The following is a 12969-nucleotide window of genomic DNA, read 5'->3' as shown; positions in this document are numbered from 1 at the left end:
CAACATGAACTTACTCAGGCAGAAATACATACTACATCTTTGCCTGCAAAGTCTTTGAATTAGCAGACACGGACAAAATGTGTTTAATTTATCAAGTGAGAAGCAAGCAAGGAAGAAGAACACATGTTGTTAAATATCCCACACAGTGACTATGACCAGTATATATAGAATAAAACATTACATAGTTCAGTAATTAATGCTTATGTAAGGGTAACAGTGAAGTATATACACAGGCCACGTAATAAATACAGGAAACAAAAACTAAATTTGGTTCCTTTGATTGTTGAGTTCTCAGGATCACTTTATTCTGTTCAGCAAGTCTAGATGTGGTTTTTTTTTTAATTAAAAAGAATATATGGTATCAATAATTATCACAGTTTCATTAACACACACTCTTACACATCACACTTGCACAATCCATGGAAATACAACGCCATGAAGAGAAAATTTGGGAATCTTTGTATTAAAGTAATATAAACTGGACATTAAAATATAAATAATAATATAAACTGGACATTAATAGATCATGGCCGGGGTATTTGCGAGACCGCCTTCTGCTGCCAATAGACTCCCACCGGCTGGTTCGCTCGCACAGAGAGGGCCTCCTCAGAGTGCCGTTGACCAGACAGTGCCGGCTGGCGACCCCCAGGGGGAGAGCCTTCTCTGTGGCGGCACCAGCCCTCTGGAACGACCTACCCCTGAGATACGCACGATATCAGACCTCCGGACTTTTCGTCGGGCCCTAAAAACACACTTATTCCATCTAGCTGGGCTGGCTTGATCCCGTCCTCTCAGTTTTAATTGATTTGGTTTTAATTTGGGTTGTTTTAAATTATTTGGGCCAAAATTATTTAATTGTTTTTAAATTGTTTTTTAAATTTTGTATACGATGTTTTATTTTGGCTGTGCACCGCCCTGAGTCCTGCGGGAGAAAGGCGGTATAGAAATAAAAATAAAATAAAATAAATAAATAAATAAATAAATAAATAAATAAATAAATAAATAAATAAATAAATGGCTCTGAATAGATTTATGTTGATCTTCTGTGCAACAGAAGAGACTGGAGTCTCTAAAAACACATATCAAATATTTGAGCGGGAAGGAAACATAGCACTATCATACAGATATATTCCTCCCCCACCCCCATACTCCTATCTCATGAAGACTGAGCTTTTATTTACTGACCTTCATCAACACATAACCATGGCCAAAAAATATGATGAAAAAGCATGACAGCTGATGACACTGCGCATAATATTTGAATAAACTCATTCAGATATTTTAGATGTTGAATGTCCTATGGTACAAGACTAAACCAGTGCTCCAATAATTGTTATTGTACTATTTCAGAGTATATTCCACCATAATCCCATAGTAATTGAACAGAAACCTATCATTTCCGATTTCTGAAAAAAGCAGTTTTCTACATGAACATGATTAGAAATACTGTTTACATCACTGTTCTATCTATTCTAAATTAGAAATCTCCTCAGAATGATGTCATGGTCAATGGTACTGGAAGCACAAGTAGTCCAGAAAAATCAACAAAATTTGAAAATTTTACGTTTTGTCATACTGTATATCGCAAGAAACCATGTTTAATGATTTCATTGTATGTACTTATAGCAAAAAGATTCCATTGATGACATAGATGTGATATATAGAACCAGTTTGGTCTAGTGGTTAAGGCACCAAGCTGGAAAGCAGGACACCATGAGTTCAAGTCCCACCTTAGCCATGAAAGCCAGTTGGGTAACTTTGGACCAGTCACTCAGTCTCTCACAGCCCAACCCATCTCACATGGTGGTTGTTGTGGGAAAAATAGGAGGAAGATATGTTGGATATGTTCTCCACCTTGAGTTAGTTGTAAACATTATAAATGCGGGATACAAATTAAATAAACAAACTCAGAAAAGTATTACGGTAAATAATAGAAACCCTAACTGCATTGGAAATTAACAGACATTCAACAGGATAATTAGATGGAAATGCTGTTGGTATAGAAAATCAATCTAGGTAAAACAGCCCTTAAGAAAAAGGTTAAAAATAAATGATGAGATTTATTTTTTTTAGTGTCTCTGTCAAAGGGGCAAAAGGATGCCTATGTGTTTTTGGACCAGTAACAAATCGATGACTCTGAGAACAGTCACCAGAAACCTGTTATTATGACACCTCCAGCCCACTCAATTAAGTGGCTCAGCCTAAGACTTAAGGTGATGATTTCTGGATCCAGTGCAAGCTGTTAAAACTAGCAACAGTCCAGTCCATCCAAAGAGCTCTAGGTTGATACAAGCTGAACTAAGTTTTTGTACATCACATTTATGCTGATGCACAGAAAAATGTACAACCCAAATACAACCTGCATCTTAAGCAAAATTAAGGTGATTAAATGTGTTCCCTTAAAGTGGCCTAGGAGGGTACGTATGAATTCATTCACAAGATAGCAAAATCTCTTCCTCCATATTCCATTCATTAACATAATTTGCCAAATTATGTATAAGAGGTTTGATATGCAAAAAGGCCAACAAAGATGTTGGTCCAGGTGTGTTGCCATTGACAGTAGGGAACAAGATAGTCTTTGTTGATTCACAAGCCATTCAAATGTTTCTAATGTGGTACCTTTGAATCCCTCTTCCTATACTAATATAAAGCATATGTTTACTTCAGTTAGTAATTTCCCTTCTGTCCTTAAGCACTAACATCATAGTACAGCAATGTATTATGACTCATTACAAAATACAGTGCAAAATGTGTATATTTACATAAACACCGCTTTGTCTATTAGGGATCACCCTCTACTAAGAGTATTTAGAATTGAAGTCTTAGGGCATTTATTCATAGCAGCCCTTAAGCTTCTTATATAATCTGGAAATGAAGTTGGCATAAGACACTGGTGCCCAGATTTCAAGCTTTGGCAACAGTGCTGGCGAGGTAATTCTATGCAGATGGTGGTTACTATGGCTCCTGATTGGTGGATTCTTCAGCTTCTTTACTCCTCCCTCCTCTGCCAGTTCCTTTCGGTGAGGAGGCCTTTGAGGACACAATTACACGATCGTGCAGAGTTCATTTCATCCAACCTCTTCTTCAATGCATGTGTTGCTCATTCACAGTGAGCAATTTACCAGTTCACAGTTGGACTTGGGGAAAAAACATCCTCTGCCCCCCCCTCCCATAATGTCATAATTATTGTTCTCCCTTGAACAAAAAAGGGGAAACCAGCAAATCTATCTCTGAGAAATGCACCCTAGCAGTTGAGTTTGCAAGATCCACCAGGACAGCTTCAATAAAAGCCAGAGATATTATTGAATTTGAGTCCAGGCTGGTGTGGCACTTGGACTAAGAAGCATAGTTGTATTGGAGGAGAAGAGGGAAGTGAGTTTTTATATTTTCAATTTCTTTATAATTACCAGGAAGAATTAGCAGTTTACTTGCTTCTTTGTTGTTCTCACCTGTTTGAATGTGTGCGCGCACAAACACACACACACACTTCCCTCTTTCACCTTTTCTTCTTGCAGCCTTCCTCACCCCACCAGACACTCCTAGCTTCCTATCCAGGGGTGTAATTTACTTACCTCCACTACCGGTTCACAAATGTGAGCCCACACACCTCCTCCACGCATGCGCAGAGGGTAAAAAATGGGACGTGATAACATCCAGGCAGGTAGGCAGAGCCTCCCACCGTCAGCACTACCGGTTCTCCTGAGCTGGATAGAACCGGCTCATTTTCACCACTGTTCCTGTCTCTCCTCTCTGTTCTTAGTTTTAATTCTCCACTGGCCAGTTTAAAATGGAAAGAAAGAGAAAAGGGGAGGGGAGGGGAGGGAAGAGAAGAGAAGAGAAACTACTTGTTTTCTTTTAAAGCAAGAAAAAAGTGGTTCAAGGTCATCAGGCCAGCACTGCTCTATAGAGGGCAGTGACCAATAACTGGAGGAAAGTGGGCATACTCATCACACACACACTAGTCAATGGAAGTGCTGACTCTATCTCCAGTGAAATGAAGTACAGCATTGCTTATGGTTCCAAAGGCTGGACTTTTGATGTTCCGCAGGGAAAAAAAAAATAGGCAGAAATTTGCCTTTATGACAGACTAGGGGAAGACAAATAGGGACACGGTGGCTCAGTGGCTAAGATGTTGAGCTTGTCGATTGAAAGGTCGGCAGTTCAGCAGTTCAAATCCCTAGTGCCATGTGGGATGGGATCCCGTTACTTGTCCCAGCTTCTACCAACCTAGCAGTTCGAAAGCACGTAAAAAATGCAAGTAGAAAAATAGGGACCACCTTTGGTGGGAAGGTAACAGCGTTCTGTGCGCCTTTGGTGTTTAGTCATGCCGGCCACATGACCACGGAGAGATCTTTGGACAGTGTTGGCTCTTTGGCTTTGAAACGGAGATGAGCACTGCCCCCTAGAGTCGGGAACGGCTAGCACATATGTGTGAGGGGAACCTTTACCTTTTAGGGGAAGACGAAGGATAGCATGGTACATTCATATCCTCCAGAATCCATAAGTGGGCCATCCTTGAGCCAAGGCAGGGAGAATGTGTGAGTGAGCTTGCTGATGGTAATTCTAAGCACATTTAGGAATCAAATGTTGATTTACTTATTAAATAAATGTACTAGAAACATTAGATAATCAAGATAATCAAGTAAGCATCTGAAATTGCCAATAAAAACAGCAACAGCATTCCTGTAACGATCAGAGAAAATAAAGTCTGGAATTTGCCTACTTCAATACAAAAAAAAATTTTTTTTAAAGAAATTGCCAAAATATATAAGTGATGTTAACAATGTACCATACAAAAACTACAGTAAACATAAAATCAGCATCGGTTATATTGACAAAAATCCTAACTGAAGCTGAAGTTTGAACTGAACATAATTTAAATGATGCAGAATTATATCTGCAGCTGTTTTAGACAGAGAAATGTGCATATGGTAGATAAATTAGGAGCCATGGTGGCGCAGTGGTTAGAATGCAGTATTGCAGGCTAATTCTGCTGTCTGCTAGGAGTTCAGTCCTGACCAGCTGCCTGTCTCCAGTTGTTTCTGCTTGTCCGGTGTGTTCAAACTGAGCAAATGCTCTCCAGATCCCTTCAATTAAATTTATGGTTTAAAAAAATCCCTTCTCACCCCTGTGGGTGGTATGTGACTTCCTCAATCTCTGGTCCTCTACTAGAGGCCTGGGAATTTGAAGGTTCTGTGCAGTGTCTTAGCTATTCCTAACATTGAACTTTTCTGGACAAAGAGCTTTGATGTGGTTCCTGGGATCTGTTGGGCCACTCTCCCAGCTTAGAGGTCATAGCCCTGAGTGCTCCTACCACCACTTTAGTATTTTCTTTCCACATCCTCTCTAGTTACTCCTTCAAGACCTGGTACTTTTTCAGCTTCCCATATTCCTTCTTTCTGCATCACTACATCTATCATCACTGCTGTCTTCTAGTCGTTCTCTACTTCCACAATGTCTGACTTATTGGCCAATACCTGCCTGATGATCTGGATCTGGAAGTCCTATAAAATCTTAATCCTGTTATTCTCTATGGCCTCTTGTGGATTCTCTCATCTGGATTTGAGAAGATCTAGCCCATTCATTGTGCAGATGTTCCTATATATAGTGCCAGTTACTTGCTTCAGTGTATGCTGTTCCTGACCGCATTTTACACAATGCCACTGTAGGTTGGACTGTCTCTGAGGCCTCTCTGAGTGTGTAGGAAAACATTAAAAAATAAAGATAAAACCAAATTCGGTCAAACCAAATGTATCAGGTTCATTGTAATGGCAGTTATTTCATTGCTTAACAGAAGTAAAACTGGAAGTTCACGGATCTGTTCACTACAAGGTTATGTTCACATTTACCTAACCTATGGTAACTCAGTTATTTAAATCAAGTATAACTGTCTGGGTTTGTACAATGTATTGAGCTACAAACCAGCCATCTATACTTTAACATAGGGGGCCCTAACCTCCGGGCCACAGCCTGCTATTGTGTGGCGGCCTGTTAGGAACTAGGCTACTGAAGCGGCAGGTGAGGCTGTGATTTAGATTGTGTGAGCAAAACTATTCTCTCCCTGTCGCCAAAGCCAGTTAACTGCTGCCACCAGTCCACAGAACCAAAAAGGTTGAGGACCCCTGCTTTAGCATAAAATGTTTTATAAGCATTGCCATACCTGAAGAGTGAAAGGCTTCTATGCATTGGAATTGATGTCACCTATGCAAGCTGTTTGTTAGCTTCTCCGGGCCAGAAATTAAGAACTTTTGTTTGGCAAACTTTCGGTTTTGAGTTCAAGTGCAGGGGTGGGTTCTACTTACTTTTACTACCGGTTTGGAATGGGGCCACACATGCTTGCCTCGCTTGCACGCATGCGCACTCTTCTGTGCAAGTGCATTTTGATGACATCGGGGTCGGTGGGCGGAGCCTCCCGCCGGTTTTACTACCGGTTCTATAGAACAGGTGCGAACCGGGGGCAACCTACCACTGTTCAAGTGGTTTCTGAATTGCACCATTGTGGGTTATAATTCTTGTCCTGTGAGTTTTTGGTGATTACCCTAAGCCTGTGATGTACACGCCGGGTGGCTGCTCTTCTGGTTTCTGGCACACGCGTGCCCGTGCTCACACACTCCAGTTTCTGCACGCGGTGCCAAAAAGGTTCGCCAACACTGGCCTAAGCCAAGCTCTGACACTATGTCATTATAGAGATTGGGTAATTTCCTTTCTTGAGGGCTTTTGGAAAGATTAGAAAAAAGCTATTTGTGATATATTTAAGTACAGGATGTTTTGCCTCAGAAAAAGTTTAGAATTAGATAAGTGGTTACTAAATCACGATTTTCTGATTAAGATGATAATGAAGATTCTGCCACAAATGCAAAATATATAATTTTGCCCATGTTAGTGGTAATCTCCAAGTCTGACAATAGGGCTTTGTGTATTATTTTTGGAAGAAAGTATTTGCAACAGAAAGAAATGTTTGACTTTTCATTAGTATTAATATCAAGTCACCACAAACTATCTTTATTTTTCTGGGCTAGGCTAAAAGAAGAATCTATATTTACTGGTAGATTTCTGAATGTATTGTAATCAACCAGCAAAATTTTTTGACAATCAGTCATCCCAAATGGTCTTGGTGTGAAAGAAGAGAGAGCTTTGGTCAATTGAGCACTGAAAACAATATTTTTCTATGCAGACTTTAGTTTGGGTGGTGAATCTCAATTTTTAATAAAGACAAATCAAAAAGAAAAGTACGTCCCACGATCCTTTTTCCTTCTTCTATACAAAACTTTAAAACAAAGTCCCCCTTAAATTAAGCTCAATTTCATGACACTATAGCAGGGAGACATCCATATGGTATACTGGTTTCTGATCCAAATATCAAACAGGTCTGACCTTGATAGCTTTTTCACTATCAACCATGATTGATAGTGATTGTCAATATTATTGACAATAATTGTCAATATTAATTGTCAATAATTGTCAATATTGTCAATATATATTTGCATTTGCCAGCCTGATAATGTTTTCATCTGAAATTCCTTGTTGTAATTCCTTGTTGGGGTGTCTTTTGATGAGAAAGGAGTCAAACCTTAAATACTCATTAACTTCAGATCTCAGTCATAATCTCATCAAAACCAAGAATTACCTAATCACAGATAACTGAAGATCTAGAGCCAGGGGATTGGGGATGATTGTTTGCAAGTAAAACTTTATTAAAAGTCTGGGATCCTTGGTGCTCCCTGAACTTGGTTGTTTGCAGACATATAGTTACCAAACTATGTAATATCATCAATGCTAGAAGCAAGTAAGGCTTGCTTTCATTTTATATACTAGTGGCTTGCCCTGTCAGTGTTGGTGGCAGTGGTCTTGGTTGTTCCTTGATTTGGGATGTGGTTTACTGTTAGCTTGTTTGTCTGAGTTGGTAGTTCCTTGATTGGGGTATTGTTTGCTTCTTGATTGTTGGTCTAATGTTAATCTCTGCTCATCTGGGTGTTGATTGCTGGTGGGGAGGTATTTTGATCTTTTTGTTTCCTTTTTGGCTTTTTGAGTGTCACTTTTGAATGGTATGTAGATGTTGTTTATCTCTATGTGGCCAATTTGTCTGAGTGCCAGGCTTCCAGGAATTATCTAGCATTTTTGGACTTGGCTTGGTCTACAATGCTCACAGTTTCCCATTTGAAACTATGGTTAAATCTGTTCATGTGTTGTGAAATTAAGGGGTTTTCATCATGACTAATGACTACTAGTTGGTGTTCATGGATGTATTCTTCTAGTCCTTATTGAAAGTAATAGATCTCTTCAGGAATAACTTCTGAGTAGCATTTCTGACTGATTAATTCTTGATGATTACAGAGGAAATTGGAGCATATAGCCTTGAAACTGAGAGCATTACTATCTATAGATAGGTAGAGCTATCTATCTATCTATCTATCTATCTATCTATCTATCTATCTATCTATCTTCTTCATCCCACTCCATCTATTGGACTTAAAATATAGTATCTGTACATACGTATATATCCTGAGTAGCTCCTCTTTTTTTCTTTTGTTTTTGTTCCTATTTTGTTTTTCTTTTTAACTCTTAATTGTTTTGCTTTTTGTATTCTTTCTTCAATAGATGCATATGTGATCTTAAGCAGAAATACAAACTTTTTAAATGTTCATATTTTAAATATCCATTCTGAATAATTAAGACAAAAATAATTTCAGAGGAAATTGATAAGCAATGATATACACATAAATATCTTTCATTTTAATTTTTTTGTTATATTAACTTTCTAGCGAAAGCGATGACCCATTTTAAAATGCCACTGATCCAATGAATCATGGAACAGTATCTGATTTCAGCCAAGCTACTTTGCTGTTGCTCAGCTTCTACTGTTTGGATTCCTTTGTTCCTGATCTCCTAGACCTAATCCTTCTTGGAACATCACCTGGTGTTATTAGCTTAATTTCTCTTAGATTTCCTGACCTTTGTAATGTTGCTTGACCTAAATTGCTGTTGGTCATCTTGAACTATAGTGGAACAAGCACATACAGCTATCTAAATTAGAAGTGATGCTCACATAAAGTCAGGCGCAAAACAAACAAACAAAACTCCAATAAGGTAATTGCTTGACCTTTTAAACCAACGGTCACCAACTGGTGGTCCATGGAACACTGGTGGTCCATGAGAAAATTTTGGTGGTCCGCAGAAAAATTATTTGCATTTTTTATATTGCACTAAATTAGGGGTCCTCAAACTGCGGCCCCTGGGCCGGATATGTGCAATGAACATTTGTGTTGCTGCAGAGAATCTCCCCCTTCGGGGTCTTTTTGTGTAGGTCAGAGGGGGCAGAAATTCTGACTTGGGGTCTGCTTCAGCCTCTTGGTTCGGGGCTTTGGACGAAGGCGGGAGGGAAGTACTGCTGGTGGCAAAGAGCTAGAAGGCCTCATTCCAGTGGGACTGCATCATGACCTTGAACTGGCTGACCATTCAGCCCACTGAGCCTGCAGGCACCAGTATCTGGCTTTGCACTTTCATAGGTCTTCCGTCTGCTTGGAAAGACTATGCTTATAGTCCTCAGTTAGGTGCTTCTGCTGAGCCTCCTTCTCGGCCAGATCCAATTTGAACTGAGCCAGCTGTTTTGCCAACTCTTTCTTGTGGTGGCTACTTAGCTCCAACAACTGCTTCCTGTTGGGGGCCTAAGGAGCCTGGGTGGGGAGGGGAGGAATGGCTGGGAGGAGAGGGGCAAGTAAAGGCAACTCGATGTCACTCAATGAGTGACATCGAGTTGGCCATGCCTTCCCAGTCACATGCCCACTTAGCCAATCATTAGGCAGTTCATATTAGTGGTCCGCGGGATTTAAAATTATGATTTTAGTGGTCCCTGAGGTCCAAAAGGTTGGTGACCCCTGTTTTAAACTACAGTAACTTCCTATTCTATGGGAGGGGGGATTTGAAAACCATAAAAAAAATAGAACATCTATTTGTTCCCTTTGAAACTCAGTTATTACTATTTTTTCTGCCTCGTTTACTATATTGTTTTTAGATGTTAAAAGTATTTTAAAAACCCTCACTTTTTTCTTTGATTTTAGTTGCTTTAAACCTTACAGATTGTTTTAGGCACTCAGTTAGTTGAGATGGCAATCCTATTTCAGGTTTCAGTCTATCTACTTTGCATATCTTTATTCTTACAAGCTGACAATAGGGCTGACCTGGTTTCTTCTCTCACCTTGTTGTGCTCATGTCTCACCTAGCCACACCTTCTCTTTCACTCACTCATTGCAGTTTTGATGCCACTTCTGTTTTTACAAGAATCTCAAAGCTTCTAATTTCAAAGCTCTTGCTAAATTTTCCACAAGGACAAAAACTGCTATCAACTGCTTTTGCATTCAGACGGCATATTAAAATCATATTAAACACATTGACGATTCATACACTGTAGTAAGCCATGATTCCCTAAACTATAAGCCAGATTTCCACATTTGGATTTCCAAAACTATGGTTTACTAACTGGAATGGATGGGTTCATACCTTTTATACCTAAACTCAAATCAACCATAACTTGATTTGAGTTTAGTATGCTGTATGAAATCAAGCAAAGTTGGGTTCTCAAAAGAAAAGACAAGTATAATGCTTCTACTTGCCTGACCATAAAAGAGCCACAATAGCACAGTCGTTAGAATGGAGTATTGCAGGCTGACTCTGCTCACTTCCAGGAGTTCAGTCCTGATGGCTCAAGGTTGACACAGCCTTCCATCCTTCCGAAGTCAGTAAAATGAGGATCCAGAATGTTGGGGGCAATATGCTGTCTCTGTAAACTACACTACTTAAAGAGGGCTGAAAAGCACTGTGAAGCGATATATAAGTCTAAGTGCTATTGCTAATGCAGATGCAGTATTGCAGATGACCAACAAGCAAAATAAAGATTTATTTTCAGTCTGTCTGACTGGTAAATCTCCTCCCACCCATTTGGGACTGTGAGGGTTTTTCAGCCAGATGGTGTTCCCACTCCTGAACATACCAAATGTACAAGTGTTTCTCATTTATTCTGTATTGTTGAGATCAGGAGTACTGTCACTCAGATGCACTGAGAAGCAGCCTTTCCTAGCCTGATGATCTGCAGCTCCTTACAGTCCCACCATCATGCCTTGTCTGGGAGTTGCATTCCTGGCACATCTGGAAATTGCAAACTGGAGAAAGCTAAGAATTCAAAGCTCAGTAATGTGTAATTGAAAAACATAGTCCTTTCTCAAACAGTGCAACAATTCTGTATGTTTTTAAAAGATTTATTTTTCACTTTTAATATTGTATAAGGCAAGAGAAAACATGAATATACAGTAACAACCCCGAAAAATATGTCTCAACATTCAGTCATCAATTACATAAATCCGGAGAAGATATGTTACTGTTAGCATAATTTATGTCATCATTCCATATCTAATAAAAATGCAATTCATCCCCCTGAGAAATGATCTACAGTATTTCTATTTTATTTGTTTTAGTGTATTTTTATTCGATTTCCCCCTTTCTTTGATCTAGTTTTTAGATTTTATAAGATTGCTAAACTGTCTTGTTTACATTTGGTCATTACCACTTAAGATTTTTATTTATTTTGCTGGTTATGACCATAATTAAATAGATTTTATTTGTTTTGACCTTGGGGGATAAGGTTATGTGAATACTCGTTATACATTGCATATTCTAGAAGTTAATTCTATGTTATGTGGCAAATACATTCTTTTGCTCTGAATCTGTTGTCCATCAGTGTCATTCAAGGACTACAAATTACAGATCTATGAGCAGATTTTTTTTTTAAAAAAAGAAATATCATGTGGATCTATTTGCTCCACATATTATTTCATATACATTACTGGCACTGCTTTGTTACATTTGTTCTGTAGGTAGAGAATATCAACTGATCCAAATGATGGGACTTCTAAAGGTATATATTAGCCTTCTCTAACATAACTCTTCCAATGTTTTTAGAATTTAATTATATATTAACAGTGTTTTTGTCTACAGTTGCACAAAAATGAAATAAATGCTCTAATGCATGCATCTCTGAAGGAAGGGCACACGAGGTTCCATACATTGGCGAGAGGAGAAAAGGAGATGCAGGAAGACGCACACACAAAAAGGAGTATTTATGACAATTGAAGGGAATTATATAGGAAGATCAAGTCATGGGGAGAATGCATATTAAAGCAAAACCTCAGGAATTCCTTTTCATGTTCATATACAGCTATTTCTATGTGGCATGAGTATCAGAGATTCACTCAAGTATGTTCCAGATATTTATAAAACCAGGGGTTTAGCCTGACTTTTAAGAGATTAAGTAAGAATTTTTGTGGGATCTTCTTTTAAAAATCTGGGTGTGATGCAGAATCAGATTCTTTTCTTTTCGGTACTGTACTTGATTTCCCTTTTAGGTTTAAAAAAAAAAACTAGCGGCAAGAGCGCGAGAGGCAACTTTTTGGTGTTGTCGGATCCGTTTCCTCCAGCCCACCCTGGGAGGAAGGGTGGAAGAAAATAAGATTTCAAATGTCTGACCGACTTCCTCTATTGTTGACTGTGGCTTGCTTGATTGCAATTAAGTGGTTTCGAACAAAATGTAAGCTGCGCGACAAAGATCTATAGGTGGCGCTGCAGCAGGAGGCTCAGCGCGGGGGCTGGAAGGCTTTGTAACGAGACAGGAAACGAGTGCGGCCGCTCCTTAGAGACTGTGACGTCAGCTTCAGAGTAAGGAGCTGAGATTTCGGAGCAGACTGAGCGGAGAGTGGACCGTACACCTTCTCTGGAGCTCAGTGCCTGCTAGTTTGTCCCGTTTCTTCTCCAACATAGACCGGCGGGTTTTTGTTGTTGTTGTTGTTTAACCTTCACCTCTTTCTCATATATCTTGGATTGGAGACATAAGAAAATGGCCACCCGTCCAACCTGTTCCAGACAGGTTAATCTACCTGCCCAGGTGGGACCTCCGTGCCCAAAGTCCTGAATCAACTGTCT

This window comes from Pituophis catenifer, unplaced genomic scaffold (genome assembly GCF_029215685.1).
Source record: "Pituophis catenifer annectens isolate HBS135680 unplaced genomic scaffold, rPitCat1.0.hap2 SCAF_3, whole genome shotgun sequence".
In the NCBI taxonomy this organism is placed as follows: Eukaryota; Metazoa; Chordata; class Lepidosauria; order Squamata; family Colubridae; genus Pituophis; species Pituophis catenifer.
The sequence above is the reverse complement of the archived record's forward strand: the minus strand, read 5'-3'. Positions refer to the sequence as shown.